We start from the raw sequence: 15,897 nt of genomic DNA on the forward strand, positions 1-15,897 counted from the left end.
AAAAGAAAAAAACAGACATTGAAAACAAATAAAAAGAAAATATATCGGTATGATCTGAATCCGAACCAATAAATTGTTAGTCCGTATTTTTAAGGATTAATCTTATTCTTGAACAACTACTTACAGTCAGTGTTCTCCGGCCACCCAAAATATTATAAACCCTAAACCTGAATGTTTAGGAAAGTAAAAATGAGGTTTTTGATTTCTTAGCAGAATATGTATGTGTGCAAAAGAATTATGCAACTTAAAGGGGTATTCTGCCCCTAGACATCTTATCCCCTATCCAAAGTGTGGTGGCCCAGTACAGGAGTTGCACCATGTCAGGCAGACTCCATTCTGTGACCCTTGGGCCTCCCCTTGTACCTGTGTCTTATGTATGATCTTAAATTATGTCTCTCATTAAAACTAGTTTTTGCTATTGCCCTCCTTATGGTAAATTAATTAGATTTCTAATATACTTTGGTTAAAAAAAGGAAGTTTTCTATGTTTTATTTGTGCTTAAAAAAGTTCAAGAGCACATTCTCCCCCCCCCCCCATCTTCTACACAGACTTAGGACTGAGGTCCAAACACAGGCAGGGCTGCCATCAGAAATTTTGGGGCCCCTTACACAGCTCAAGCTTGGTCCCCTACCAAGTCTGCCACCAGTGCCCGTCTGCTCACCCATTGTCTATAAATAAAAATATTTTAAAGTGCACAACAAAATTTCATCTGGATTTGCAACTACTTGTGTGCTGCAGTCTTCTCCTTTGGATAGATCGATAGATAGATATGAGATAGATAGATAGATAGATATTAGATAGAGATAAATAGATATGAGATAGATAGATAGATATGAGATAGATAGATATGAGATAGATAGATATGAGATGGATAGATAGATAGATAGATGTGAGATAGATAGATAGATATGAGATAGATAGACATGAGATAGATAGATATGAGATAGATAGATATGAGATAGATATGAGATAGATAGATATGAGATAGATAGATATGAGATAGATAGATATGAGATAGATAGATATGAGATAGATAGATAGATAGATATGAGATAGTTAGATATGAGATAGATAGATAGATATGAGATATATAGACATGAGATAGATAGATAGATAGATAGATAGATAGATATGAGATAGATAGATATGAGATAGATAGATATGAGATAGATAGATATGAGATAGATATGAGATAGATAGATATGAGATAGATAGATATGAGATAGATAGATATGAGATAGATATGAGATAGATAGATAGGAGATAGATAGATATGAGATAGATAGATATGAGATAGATAGATATGAGATAGATATTAGATACAGATAAATAGATATGAGATAGATAGATAGATAGATATTAGATAGAGATAAATAGATATGAGATAGATATGAGATAGATAGATATATATGAGATAGATAGATATGAGATAGATAGATAGATATGAGATAGATAGATATGAGATAGATAGATAGATATGAGAGAGATAGATAGATATGAGATAGATAGATATGAGATAGATAGATAGATAGATGTGAGATAGATAGATAGATATGAGATAGATAGACATGAGATAGATAGATATGAGATAGATAGATATGAGATAGATATGAGATAGATAGATATGAGATAGATAGATATGAGATAGATAGATAGATATGAGATAGATATGAGATAGATAAATAGGAGATAGATAGATATGAGATAGATAGATATGAGATAGATATGAGATAGATAGATAGGAGATAGATAGATATGAGATAGATAGATATGAGATAGATATGAGATAGATAGATAGGAGATAGATAGATAGATATGATCTAGATAGATATGAGATAGATGATAGATAGATATGAGATAGATAGATATGAGATAGATAGATAGGAGATAGATAGATATGAGATAGATAGATATGAGATAGATAGATATGAGATAGATATTAGATACAGATAAATAGATATGAGATAGATAGATATGAGATAGATAGATATGAGATAGATATGAGATAGATAGATAGATATGAGATAGATATGAGATAGATAGATAGATATGAGATAGATAGATAGATATGAGATAGATAGATAGATAGATATGAGATAGATAGATATGATATAGATAGATATGAAATAGATAGATAGATATGAGATAGATAGATAGATATGATATAGATAGATATGAGATACATAGTGTGATATCCATCGTTAACCCCTTAGACGCCGCAATCAAAGTTGATTGTGCCATCTAAAATAAATGTAAAAAAATCAATCCCGGCTGCTCATTGGTGCTGATCGTAGTCGGATCAGCTGAGGGGATGGCAGGAGGGCCCTTACCTGTCTCCTCTCCATCGATCAGTGCTCCCGTCAGCCATCGCAGGCTGGAGCAATGGAGCGCCGATAACACTGCTGGGAGTTGTAGATTTGCCCTTTAGTTTATGATGTTTATCACTTACTGTATTATGTTTAAGTCATGTAAAATTTTTGAATAATATCAATAAAGTTTAAGTTTTACTATGTAGCTGTTCTTAGGAATATTAGGTATTTTTTAACCCAATGGTTCATTTGTTGTGTATATTATTTAAAGCCACAACACGCAGTTTTCAGAGCCACTTACGGGTGTTTCTCTACCTAGTTTTGCTGTTTTGGAGCCCCCACCCCTTTATGTTGCTGTTGTGACCTGTTCTTCTTTGTCCCAGACTACTCAATCCTTTTATAATCTGTAATGCTCACGCGACTACATCACCATTACCTACTCTGTTCTGACCACTGCCGCTTTACTCCATGTCATCTCCGCTATATCACCTCACTAAGTTTTGAATGGCATGACTACCCCCCTGACCACTGAAAATGTGCTGCGCACTAAGCTCTGCTACATCACCCTTGCTGATCCCTTACTATGTAAGTTCTTTACCTCTCACTACTAGTACATATAATAGGACTATAGGGGTTGTTACCTATAGCAAATGTATCTCCTACTTCTTTATCATTTGGTTCTCCATCATAGGGCAAGCACTAAAGTCCCGGGGCTAGCTTGTAAGGGGTTAAATCTTATATGTTCTCCCTTCATAAAAGACATTAGGTATTGTGTGGTGAATATAAGCTGCGTCACACTATTTGACAAGTAAAAATTTGTCCTGTAGTATTGTCTACTGCCACTAGATGTCACTGTACTGTACATATATGTAGAGAGCAGCTTTCAGGATCCTAGACAGAGCCACATGACCTGCAGAGGAACCCTGTACTGACTTAAAGGGGTATTCCAGTGAACTAAACCCATAGCCTATCATTTCCCTCTCATCAACCTATTTATTTGTCTAAATATTATTCATTAGCTATATAGAATAGTTTTCCCTCTTTGGTTGTTACATTTATGGATGACATCATCCAGCCATCCACTCTGTCTCTGTCCAAATCCCTCTCTGAAAGCAGCCCTCACCCTCCTGAGATACACAGACCAAGTGGTTTTTGCCCTGCACACAGAGTGGGAGGGGTGTTCGGTTGCTTGGGGGTCCCAGCGGCGGATAGGGGATAAGATGTCTTTGGCCGGAATATCCCTTTAAAGTCCCTGAGTCATTTCTAGTGAGGTGTGCCCTATTCTGCACATGAAGTTTTCCTTTCAGCAGCTAGAGGTCGCTCAGCACATACAGAACAAGCTGAGACTACTTGACCCAGCGTTACCTCCAGTGTGTCCCGACCAGTGTGCCTCCAGCTGTAGCAAAACTACAACTTCCAGCATGCCAAAGGCTGTCCAGGCATGTTGCTTTCTCTACAACAGTGTTTTGCAACCAAGGTGCCTCCAGCTGTTGCAAAACTACAACTCCAAGCATGCCCGGACAGCCAAAGGCTGTCCAGGCATGCTGGGAGTTGTAGTTTTGCAACAGCTGGAGGCACCCTGGTTGGAAAACACTGCTCTACACATACACAACACTGAGAAAGAACATGTGTCTCAAGACTTACTTAGAGATACAGAAGACTCTCAAAACTGAGATGGGACCATAGGGCCCACGTTCCAAAGGTTGACCATGCACACATAAGATGCTGTTGGTTGATGGGGACAGGTGAATTCCATTGTGATGTCCCAGTACAGGATATCATCCTACAGTCCTATCAGCTTGAGACCCTGTACGTCCTCAGGGCTCCCCTGCAGTGCACCCTCATAATTTAATTAGTTATACATTGAATGTAAAGGACCTTTGATATGGTCACATGATTATTAGTCACATGACAATGGTTGTCACATGTTAAAGTCACATGTTTTGTTACCCAGAGAGCACCAGTTGACCAGATGACCTCCAGCTAGCCTATGGGCTCCTTGCTCAGCCCCCCTTTATAAGAGGGGGAGGTACTACAATCTCTTGTCATTCACTTTCTGCTGAGGTCAAGTCCAGTCCAGACGTCTCAGAGCCAGTGTCCAGCACATCTGGAGGCCACAAGCCTAAATTACAGCCACAAGTCAGTAAGTTAAGTCATCTCTGTCTGCTGTCACTATCTTCAATCAAGTCAAGTCTATCCAAGTCAAGTCAGCGTGGCTGTGCTAAAGACTATCCAAGTCACTGCAAGTCCCAGCAAGCTGCGAGGTCCCTTGGTTACTGGTCACCTCTCTGGGATCCTGGCCTAGCTGTAAAGACTGTATCATCTGTCTACCTCAGTAAAGCTACCGTTAACCCTGACCTGGCCTTGGACTCTTATTTTCCCTGCCTAACTAGGACTAGAGGTGCTACCGTTCGGGTGGTTCTCGGTTAAAACCACGCCCTGGCGTCACAACCATTGAGGGGTTAATACCATCTACCCCTGGGCAACTACACCAACTGCCCCTACACCTTGCATCCCCCCGACTCCACCACACCATCAACCCAATTCTACTTTCCTCTGACATCTACCATTGGAGGAGATTCAGGAAGCCCTCATACACATTACATCAGAGGTCTCCAACTCATTCCTCAAGACCACCAACAGCCGGTCGTGCCGAATCGACTGGCTTTGACCAACAGTTATCTAATGTCTATGGTCAGCTTTACCAGTGTGGTAGCCCTTGGGGTGTTTTTTCGGTAGATGAGGGGTTAATGTTAACCCTATAGTTTGTGACACCAGGCTGAGGGCTAGTATGCTGAGGTAATTCTCCGTCCTATCGCCGCCCTTCCCAGTAATGATAGGTGCATGCATAAAATGACTGAAGGTCCACAAGGGAGCTGAACTTGAACTTGGATAAACTTTACTGAAAGGCTTGCGGTACATCCAATGAACAGTAACAGTCTCATTTATACAGTCTCCATACACTTCAGTGACTGACAGTTGTTGCGGACCTTGACTTTTGATATAAGTCTCAGAATTTAGGGTAATTTGCGAAGATCCGTCCGGATTTAGGGGATAGATATGGTCCGGTGATCTTGCAGAGTGTTTAGGGATTGATTACACTCACAGTTTAGAAGATATCAGCAGTCGCCGCAAGGCTCGGGCCTAAACTCACTGATGACAGCAGCGCAGATCCTTCCCTCTCAACAGCCCACGAGGAAAGAGAAAGAGTAATGGCCGCCGCTCCCTTATATGGGCAGGGGCAGGGCCGTTTTGGATTGGTCCAAGTCAGCTGTCACTCACTGTTACATAGCCTGATGGGTGAACACTTGACTTCCTCCAAAGGTCCTTGATCTACAAACCATAGAGTCTTTGGAACACATCACGTGACCCGCAGGTCCTGCGATGCTAACTAGGTAAGTACACCTACTATATAAATATATAAATTAAATTTTAATAATTTTAATTACAAAAGGGGTGACAAGGGGCTAGATAAGGATGAGGACCCCACCTACACCTAGGGACTTTGACTTTGGGGACCTCACCATGAGGCAGCGGTTGCAATCCGGTGCCGGGACACCACAGTTCTTCTTGGCCACAGAACAAAAATACACCAAATAGATGACTTGGGTTTCAGTGAATCTAACCATACCAGTTACTGATAAGTCTTTGTTATCTATGAAGCCCCATATACGTAACGGTTAATTCAACAATATATGCCTTTAGCGCCCACATGGGTCTTTTGCTTGATAAAAAAAAATACAGCCACACACCCATCTGTGTATCTTGTTTGTATTATTTTTGCCTCGCTTCTCACTGACCAGAGGAAGGTGTGTGGTTAGCATCTCTACATGTCATGACACCAAGTGTTGTTTCCGCACAGTAAAACAATGCAGAACAGGCTCATAATGGAAGGGAAAGCGATATGTGAGGCTGGAGGATCTCATTGGGTGAGGGGGGAGAGGAGAAAGGTGTAGGAGGACAAAAAGAGAGACTCATATGGGAAACTTAGACAAAAACCCGAACTACTAGAACGAGCGGCGTCTTACAACCTGATCCGCTTGTTTACGGAAAATGAGGGGGCGTAAAAACCAAATACACTCTTCAAAAGAGTATTTATTTTCAGTATTGTGTTTCCGGTCCTCCAATTCTGAGCCATCGGATGTAACTCGCCCCAAATCTGCACCTGTTTCTATCATTATGAGTCGGATGGAGCAGAATATGATGTAATAAGAGGCTGGTGAGATATACGAAAAGTACCTGATCCGGTGGAATCCAACCACTTAGACCTTTACCAATTTTTGTCCCCTGTTCCTAGTGCAGTGTCCCAGTACCGGGTCCTAGCTATAAAGTAAAAGACATTTTTAAAGTGGCTGACAAAGCACTTTCCTACATGGTTAAAGGGGTACTCCATCACTAGACATCTTATCCCCTATCCAATGGAAAGGGAATAAGTTGTCTGACCGCGCGGGGGGGGGGGGTCTGACTGAAGGGACTCCCCCGTGATCTAACATTTAACACCGTACTCGGGCTTCCTTGTTTGTGACGTGAGGTCACACCCCCTCCCATAGACATGAATGGAGGTGACACGGAGGTCTCACAACTGTGTTAAATACTTGCATACCTTGTATCACTTGAGTGATTCATTGGTCACATGATAAACTCCCCAGCTAAGCTTCTATTTAGAAGTTTCCAGAAAGGTTAAGGGAAAAGTGCCTAGTACAACCCCCTTTCCCCAGAGGGCTTGACCTAAAAACCAGTTCAGCCTAACTTCTCCAGGCTCTGCTTCATCTAGGCAGACATACACCTAGTCAGAGTGTTCCGCCTAGGTTTAGTTCAGGTATTATCCTTTGTACTGTTCAAGTCAGTGCCTGATACAAGCCAGTCACAAGTAAATTTGGCTATCTCCGGCCCTTCCATATAGATATATGGAGGAGGCATGTCGGCCGCCGTTTTGTGCCAGGGTCGTGACACTCCTCCTGGGGAGAGCAGGGGGCCCGTGCAGGAGATTGCAGGGGGTCCCAGCGGTCAGACCCAAGCATTCTAAAACTTATAAAAACTAAGTTTTTATACATGATACTTCTCCTTTAAGTAGCAAGTACCATCTAAACTGAGACAGATCTGGGTCACGTGCACAGCACTGGACAGAATTTGGAGGATTTCACCCAAAAAGTCATCTCCAGTCCATGCTGTGAGGTTATCATTCCTGTATCCTGTTTTGTATACATCACACATGCAGTATTCATACGGTATACACAATAATTATACATCACACATGCAGCATCCACACAGTATACACAATACCTATATCATCATACATACAGTATACACAATACACATACATTAAACATGCAGTATTCATGCAGTGCACATACAATCCTCATACATCACTCATGCATTATTAATACAGCATACACAATACTCATACATTACACGTGCAGTATTCATACAGTACACACAATAATTATACATCACACATGCAGTATTCATACAGTATACACATACCATACATTACACATGCAGCATCCACACCGTATACACAATACCCATATCATCATACATACAGCATACACAATACCCATACCATACATCACACATGCAGTATTCATACAGTACACATACAATAATTATACATCACACATGCAGTATTCATACAGTATACACATACCATACATTACACATGTAGTATTCATACAGTATACACAATACCCATACCAAACGTTACACATACAGTATTCATACACTATACGTAATACCCATGCATCACACATGCAGTATTCATACAGTACACACACACTAATTATACATCACACATGCAGCATCCACACAGTATACACAATACCCATATCATCATACATACAGCATACACAATACCCATACCATACATTACACATGCAGTATTCATACAGTACACATACAATAATTATACATCACACATGCAGTATTCATACAGTATACACAATACTCATACATCACACATGCAGCATCCACACAGTATACGCAATGCCTATATTATCATACATACAGCATACACAATACCCATACCATACATTACACATGCAGTATTCATACAGTACACATACAATAATTATACATCACACATGCAGTATTCATACAGTATACACAATACTCATACATCACACATGCAGCATCCACACAGTATACGCAATGCCTATATTATCATACATACAGCATACACAATACCCATACCATACATTACACATGCAGTATTCATACAGTACACACAATACTCATACATCACACATGCAGCATCCACACAGTATACACAATACCTATATCATCATACATACAGCATACACAATACCCATACATTACACATGCAGTATTCATGCAGTGCACACACAATAATCATACATCACACATACAGTATACATAATATCCATGCCATGCATCACACATGCAATGTTCATACAGAACACATGCAGTACCTATGCATCACACATGCCGTATTCTTACAGTACACACACAATACTTATACATCACACATGCCATATTCATACAGTACACACACAATTCTTATACATCACACATGCATTATTCATACTATACACAATTCATATACATCATGTGTGATAGCCTGGGGGATGTATGGGGAGCGTAGCTGTGCGGTAATTAAAGGGTGCTTGTTAACCCTTGCTATTCGTGATGCCAGGATGAGGGCTCCTCAATAAAGCTTTTCCTACCGCCGCCCTTCCCAGGAATGATAAGGAGGTAGATGATAATAGATTGAGGTAGATAATAATAGATTGTCCACAACCAGAGAGTTTTCTGAAACAGTATTAATATTAACAGTATTAACATAACAGTCTCTAAGCATAACAACAGCTTTCCTTGGAGATTGACAAAGGTTGGGACTTTAACATTTAGAGTCTTTTAGTACTGTGCGCTGTTCCACTGGATTAAGGGGAATTAGTTGCGGTCCAGTAATCATGCTAGCATTAGCGGGGATTTAGATTTGAACTCACGATTTTTGGTTCTGAGGTTTTGAGGCCTAGCGTGTCTTTGAAAGTTGCGTAGCACCGTCCTGTTAGTCCGGCATCCACAAGAGCAGCAACCCAAGAGAGTGATAATTGGACGCAGCTCCCTTATATGGGCAGGGGCTGGACTAATGCTAATTGGTCCATACTGATGTCAATCACCATTACAGAGATTTGTGGGTAACACGTGACCATACCATAGAGGTTATTAGCATGGTCACATGACCGAAGGTCCTGCAACGCTGAACAAGGTAAGTACTATAGATAGTTACATAGTTAGTATGGTTGAAAAAAGACATACGTCCATCAAGTCCAACCAGGGTATTGAAGGGAAGGGTGTAAGGGGATAAGGGGAAGGGATGTAGTTTTATAATTCTGCATAAGCATTAATGTTATTTTGTCCCAGGAATGTATCTAACCCTGCTTTAAAGCTGTTAATTTTTCCTGCTGTGACCAGTTCCTGAGGTAGACTGTTCCATAAATTCACAGTTCTCATGGTAAAGAAGGCGTGCCGCCCCTTTAGACTAAACCTTTTCTTCTCCAGACGGAGGGAGTGCCCCCTCGTCCTTTGGGGGGGGTTTAACCTGGAACAGTTTTTCTCCATATTTTTTGTATGGGCCATTTATATACTTATATACATTTATCATATCCCCCCTTAAATGTCTCTTCTCAAGACTAAACAATTGTAACTCCTTTAATCGCTCCTCATAGCTAAGATGTTCCATGCCCCATATTAGTTTAGTCGCACGTCTCTGCACCCTTTCCAACTCCGCAGTGTCCCTTTTATGAACAGGCGACCAAAACTGAACAGCATATTCCAGGTGAGGCCGTACCAATGATTTATAAAGGGGGAGTATTATGTCCCTGCCCCTCGAGTCCATGCCTCTTTTGATACATGACAATATCCTGCCGGCTTTGGAAGCAGCAGCCTGACATTGCATGCTATTCTGTAGTCTGTGATCTACAAGTACACCCAGATCCTTCTCTACCAGTGACTCTGCCAGTTTAATCCCCCCTAAGACATACGACGCATGCAGGTTATTAGTACCCAGATGCATAACTTTACATTTATCCACATTGAACCTCATTTGCCAAGTGGATGCCCAGACACTTAGTCTATCCAAGTCATCTTGTAACCTATACACATCCTCTATAGACTGTACCGTGCTACAAAGCTTGGTGTCATCTGCAAAGATAGAAACAGAGCTGTTAATGCCATCCTCTATATCATTGATAAATAAATTAAACAACAGCGGGCCCAGTACTGAACCTTGGGGTACACCACTAATAACCGGGGACCAATCAGAGTACGAATCATTGACCACCACTCTCTGGGTACGATCCATGAGCCAGTGTTCAATCCAGTTACAAACTAAAGTTTCCAAGCCCAAAGACCTTAACTTACCTGTCAGACGTCTATGAGGGACAGTATCAAATGCTTTAGCAAAATCCAGAAACACTATATCCACAGCCATTCCTCTATATACAGAGCCCCCCTCTATATACACAGCCCCCCTCTATATACACAGCCCCCCCCTCTATATACACAGCCCTCCTCTATATACACAGCCATTCCTCTATATACAGAGCCCCCCCCCTCTATATCCACAGCCCCCCTCTATATCCACAGCCATTCCTCTGTCAAGGCTTCTACTCACCTGTTCATAAAAGCAAATTAGATTGGTTTGACAACTTCTATCCTTAGTAAAGCCATGCTGGCTATCACTTATAATACTATTATCCCCTATGTATTCCTGTATGTAATCCCTTATAAGTCCTTCAAACAATTTACCCACAATGCACGTTAGACTTACCGGTCTATAATTGCCTGGCGAAGACCTAGAGCCCTTCTTGAAGATTGGCACCACATTCGCCTTGCGCCAGTCCCTTGGCACAATACCAGACACCAGAGAATCTCTAAATATCATGAACAAGGGTACAGATATTACTGAACTTACCTCTCTAAGAACTCTTGGGTGTAGTCCATCCGGCCCTGGAGATTTGCTTACATTTACTTTACTTAACTTACCTTGTACCATCTCTACATTAAGCCAGTTCAGTACATTATATGATGTGTTACCAGCACTGACCTGTACATGATGTGTTACCAGCACTGACCTGTACATGATGTGTTACCAGCACTGACCTGGCCAATGTCAGCTCCTTTTTCCATAGTGTATACAGAACTAAATAACCCATTCAGTAGCTCCGCCTTCTCTTGATCGCCCGTGACAACCTCCCCATTATCATTATTAAGGGGTCCTACATGCTCTGTCCTTGTTTTTATTTGTATTTATATATCTAAAAAAATATTTAGGATTAGTTTTGCTTTCTTTGGCCACCTGTCTCTTGAATTTTTGCTGTTTTTATTACATTTTACAGATTTTATTAAGCTCCTTGTACTGTTTAAATGTTATCGCTGACCCATCAGATTTGAATTTTTTGAAGGCTATTTTTTTGTATTTTATTGCTCTTTTAACCTCAATTGTCAGCCATGTAGGATTTAGCTTTAATTGTTTATATTTGTTCCCCTTTGGTATATATTTAGCTGTATAGTTATTTAGAGTTGATTTAAAGATGTCCCATTTACCTTCTGTATCACAATTTGACTAATGCTAATTACATTACTATAAATTATATAGAATTATTAAATATATATATATATATATATATATATATATATATTATCATTAGAGATAGAATTGAGGAGAGGCGACTAGGGGCTGCCCACCTGAGGAACCCTACCTGAACGTAGTTACTTTGACTTTGGGGACCTCTACACTAGGTACGGTGTGCAATACGGAACCGGGACACCACACATGCATGCAGTATTCATACAGTGCATACAGTTTCTATGCAGCATACATGCAGAAGGATCCCAAAGACATCCACTTAACATACAGGCAGTACCTAACACAGCACCCCTGCATCACTGCAAGCAATACTCATTCATCACACATGAAGTGCCCAAACAGCCCTCATTTGCAGCCCCCATATAGTTTACATTTAGTACCCTCACATGCCGTACCAGTGCACACATGTCTGACATGTCCTGTCCCTGTCTTCCCCCTTGTTATGTCAGGATAACCCCGCATATCCACACAACACAGACCGGCCCTGGTTGACCTCCATGGTTGAGCTCAGACCTAAATCAAACATGGAGGATCATTTCTACTAAAGTTCTCGAAGAAGTTTTGTCAGTCCTGATGGGCAGGAAGCCGAGGCCGACAAGGCCGAGCACAAGATCAGGAGTGACGCAGAGAGAAAGGAAACAGGAAAAAAGACAGGTCACAGAAGAGACAGCTGACAAAACCAGGTCAAGAGAGCCGAGACCGCACAATACAGCCAACGACTGCTTACACAAGGGGATGTCAGGAGGTGACGCTCTATAACAGCCTGAGGGACACGGGGGACAGATATCACGACAGCTTCTTTATTACCTTATCTACCCAATGTCTACATATATCTGGAAGATTCCGTATGATTGTATAATCCCGAATTCTGTAATCCAGACAAAATATTCAGGATGAGCCCCAAAGTCAGTGTGAATATAGCCAAAGTGTGTGTATACATCTTTCTATATACTCCTCAACATTGAAATTGCAACACCAAGAAAGAAAATTCCTGGAGTTATATTCAAAAATCTTGATTTATTCAGCACCAAGTATGGGCGCCATGCATAGAAATACCCACCCTTACACCCCTTGGCATGTTATCATTGAGGTTACTCATGTTTGCCCTAAGAATGTTCTGCCATGCTGAATGCACTTGGTCTCACAAATGATACATCTCTTCTAAAGATAAAGCTCAACAAAGGGCCCAACGTGTCAATATTTTGTGTGGCCGCCATTATTTTCAGCACTGCCTTAAAGGAGTACTCCGCTGCTAGACATATTATCCCCTATCCAAAGGAAAGGGGACAAGATGTTTGATCTTGGGGGTCCCGCCATCTCCCGCAGCACCTAGCGCTCTAAACAAACGGCGGGTTCCTGTGGCAGTTGTGGTGACATCACGGCCACGCCCCCTCTTGATGCCATGCCCCCTCCATTCATGTCTATGGGAGTGTCGGCAGACACTCCCCCTCCCATAGACATGAATGGAGGGGGTGTGGTGTGGTGTCATGAGGGCCCTGGCCGTGTCACGGCCTCCGTCTTAGAGCGTTCTGAAGAAAAGTTTAGAATGCTGGAGCACCAGAGTACTCCTTTAAGCCTCTTGGACAAGAAGTTTACCAGATCCTCACAGGTTGTCACTGGAATCCTCTTCTACTTCTCCATGATGACGTCACGGAGCTGGTGGATGTTAGAGACCTTGCGCTCCCTGAGGAGATGCTGTTCTTCCACTCTCTAGCTGAGCCTGAAAGGCTGAAGACCGCGGCTATGCGCGGAGAGCGGGAGAACAGCGAGGCTGACAGGCACCAGGAGCATCATGTCACTTCCCAGAAGCCACCACTATCTTAAAGCAGCGGTGGCAATAAAAAAAAAGAACTGCGGTAGTCAGAGACCCGGGGCTATGGGCCTGAGACCTGGAGCTACAGCCCCATTAGCCCCCTCCTAGCAACACCCCTGGGGGTCATTATCATGTGTGAATACTGCCCTGCAGCCTAGTTTAGATTGTCACAGGACATGTTGGCATTTATGGTTCCCTCAATAAACTATAGCCCCCAGTGCCAGCAGCACTCATGTAGGCCTAAACCATGACACTCCACCACCATGGTTGACTGTAAGCAGGACACACTTGTCATTGTACTCCTCACCTGGTTGTCACCACACTTGATACCATCTGAACCAAATAGGTTTACTTGGGATGACAATTTGATGCAGCGTGCGGTGCATGGTCTGAGCACTGACAGGCTGACCCCCCACCACTTCAACCTCTGCAGCAATGCTGGCATTACTCACATATCTATTTCCCAGAGACCCCATCTAGTAAAGTGCTAGACCTCCTTTGACCCACGAAACCCCAATAGCTTATAGTGGCTTTCTGTAGGTGTTGAAATCGTCCTTTAGGAATATTGGCCAACATGCCCCTTAGCGCCCCCTGTATACCTTAGATAAAATTGCTTGTCAAATGTTCTTTGGTTTTGTAACTCTGCATATCCTGACCTAAATGTGGGGAGACAAAATTACAAGAATATCTTTTATAACTGCTGAGATATTTAACATGTGGTGAGATGAAGCCCATATAGAGCCATATACACAATACATATAGGAACCACAAACACTCTCCGCTCTGCACCACTTCCTGACACAGCAGAGCCTGTATCTATTTTATAGATAGTTATATGTTATACCGTATAGACCCAGTGATAGTTATATGTTATACCGTATAGACCCAGTGATAGTTATATGTTATACCGTATAGACCCAGTGATAGTTATATGTGCTACACTGTTGTAGTGGGGGAGATATACTGACACTCCTATTAGTTGTCATTCAGCGCTGCCAGAAACAAATAAAAGTTAGTAAATGACTGAATAAGATGTTCAGTAACTAGACATAAGAAGACAAGTCAGAGCAGTCATAAGTTTTCACACCACCTAATGTAATTATTTGGGTTGTAGCTTCTTTAAGGGAATTGCCCATGAATACAACTTATCCCCTATCCCGCGATCTGTCTCCCCTGAGGATGGGTAATCGAGATCTAACCTGAGAAATGTAATATGTGCAAACAGACATTGCACCAACCTCATTCTGGGTGAACCTGTTACGTCCCTCCGCCACCTGAGAAGACACTGTCCTAGTCCTGTCAGTGCCGGGCCACGTTTTCCTCTCACGTGTTAACCTGAGAAATGAGCACCACTGCTTTATTCATTTTATATGGGTAGTGCCAATCCCTTGGGTAGAAAGGTGGGCAAATTCTCTATCCTCTGCTGCCCCTTAATCGGTAGATGCTCCACTACATAGGAAAGAAAGTGCTCAGCACTTAGATACTGTAGATATTAAAGCCCCCAGTACTTAGGTAGGGAAGCCTCCAGTGGTTAGGTGGATAGGGAAGCCCCAGTATTTGGATAGATAGGGAAGCCCCAGTATTCGGATAGATAGGGAAGCCCCAGTATTCGGATAGATAGGGAAGACCCAGTATTTAGATAAGGAATTCGAATCCCCTGCCATCAGCTGGGGATTCTGATTTTTCTGCCCCTCCACCAACGGCGCCTTAAGGCAGCTGCCTAAGCTGCCATATGGTAGCGCCGGCCCTGTGCATGAGTGACTGACGCTCTGATCTCAGTATAGACTAAGCCCCTCATTCTCAGGGGTGACTCTGTTCTTCATTCTGGAGATTGTGGAGGGTCACAGTAGTCAGACCCCCCCTTGATAATCTAGTTATTTCCTTTCCTTGCTTCAGAAAACATTCTTTTCAGGTAACGGTCTTTTTCAAACATGCATCTTAGGCGTTGGTTGTATTCTTCACTTCTTACAACTAAAGATGTCCTAAACACATTCAAAGATGTTGAGGTCAATCAAATGTCTCCAATGATATGTTCATTCATGATGCCTTTAATGAAAAACAAGTCTAGATGAAAGTCGATGTCCCTTAAACTAAGGATAAACAAAATTCGCACGAGAACATCTGACTGATGAGTGTTCCTCTGATGTCCGTGGAAGAGAAGAAAT

This window comes from Hyla sarda, chromosome 4 (assembly GCF_029499605.1).
Source record: "Hyla sarda isolate aHylSar1 chromosome 4, aHylSar1.hap1, whole genome shotgun sequence".
NCBI lineage: Eukaryota > Metazoa > Chordata > Amphibia > Anura > Hylidae > Hyla > Hyla sarda.